Source organism: Adiantum capillus-veneris, chromosome 24, assembly GCF_014529385.1.
Source record: "Adiantum capillus-veneris isolate H3 chromosome 24, ASM1452938v2, whole genome shotgun sequence".
NCBI lineage: Eukaryota > Viridiplantae > Streptophyta > Polypodiopsida > Polypodiales > Pteridaceae > Adiantum > Adiantum capillus-veneris.
In genome coordinates this window covers 54576193-54578062 of record NC_140954.1, presented here as the reverse complement: position 1 = coordinate 54578062, position 1870 = coordinate 54576193, and positions in this window count along the sequence as shown.

Genomic DNA, 1870 nt, shown 5'->3' with positions numbered 1-1870 from the left:
TTTCTTCCCTCTAGAATGGCTATGGTTCTACAAGTCTTCAAGCATGATTACAAGAGACAAGGCTCTTTTAATGTGGTCTTGGCAACTCTAGAGTGATTCTATCACCAATTTTGGAGGATCCATCCTCATCAACAATTATCCACCTTCGACACCTGTGTCATCTCTGCGAGAGATGATGATCCTTCGCGCTTGCGCATCTTCCCACTTCTAATGAATGTGGAGGCAAGATCATGGTACAATGCCTTGGCACAAGCAACCAAGGAACGGTGGGACTTATTAAGAGCAACCTTTGTCAAGCGTTTTGGAGAGGGCACAACATCAGAGAAGGTATGGCAATTGTTGACAGAGTTGAAGCAGGGTAGTATGCTAGAATATGCATCATATGAGTCAAAGTTTGTAGATTTATGGGGACGATGGGTTGCATCGCGAAGAGAGGATGAGGGGGCACCAGATTTCCTAAAAAAAGATCGGTTTGTGGCTGGGTTATGGCCAACTCTTAAAGAGAAGGTGAAGGGAAGGTTTCCTGCTACATATGAGCTAGAAGTTGAAGTGGCCCGCCTTAAAGACAAGAAGTTGCGCCTACAAGCTAGGAACATCAATGAAGAGGAAGCCGTTAGGACCCGAACACCTCTAGCACCACCTACAACATCCGCCCAGAGGATTCAACCACAAGAACTAATTGAAGATCAGCAAGACCTGCTCAATCGAATCACCAATCAACTTGAGAATCTCTCAGTCTATTTGATACAAGAAGGGCATGCACACAATCGCAACCAAGAGCAAGGGAGGGGACAACGAAGGAAAAACCAAGAATACCACTGCTACAATTGTGGGGAGGATGGTCATGGCATGTACTACTATCCACACCCAAGGAGGCAAAATTTCAACAGAGGAGCCAGGCAAAACCAAGTTTCACCACCGAGAGAAAGACCACCACCACCCAAGGCACCACAACAAGCACCACCCGTGTAAATTCCTACAACCACCCATTCAACCACAACCACCACCACCACCACAACCTCTCATTCTACCCTTACCCCCACCACTAGTTGGCAATCAAACAGTAAGCGTCATCAGTTTTGAAGGTAAAGGAAAGGAGAAAGTGGAGGAGGATAAGACCAAGGTTAAAGGAGTAGATGCCATCAGGGTAAAACATGCTAGGCATGGTGAATCTTTCCAAAGGAAGAAAAGGTGAAGACTAAACGAGAATCTAGCAAAAATCCGTCCAAGTCACGACGTAAAATTGACATTGTAGATTTCTCTTTGGGTGAATTTTCTAAACCATATGATTTGGTTCAAGATGTTTCTGTGCAGGGCCCAAAAATCACCTGGCCCTAGTTACTCCACCTAGCACCTAGGGTGAGGAGACAATGGACAAAGATGGTTAGCACTAGACGACCAAAGCCAAAGATAGCTGGGGCTATCTCTGGGAGGAATCTAGATGACATACTACCAATGATGGCTACTTACATCAAAGGGCAACACATCTCCAATATCTACATCGATGGTGGCGCACAAATATGCGTCATGAGCGAAAAAATGATGCACCGTTTGGGTTTAGAGGTGAGTCGGCCGGCACCATGCCGAGCCAAAATGGCAAATAATGTAAAAGTTCAATGTGTTGGTGTTATAAATGCAGTTAGGATAAAGGCATTCAACACCGAGGTATATGTGGACATCTTTGTCATGCCACACAAAGGGGAGGGCTACCCTATCATTCTAGGGAGGCCTTGGCTTATGGCTATGAGAGCTAAGCAGGAATGGGACACCGGCATAATCCAGATGAAGGATGCAAAAGGGAGGCCAATACTTTACGACATGAAGATAGGTCGGCAATGCGACATGGATCTAGAAACCTCTATGGATGAGT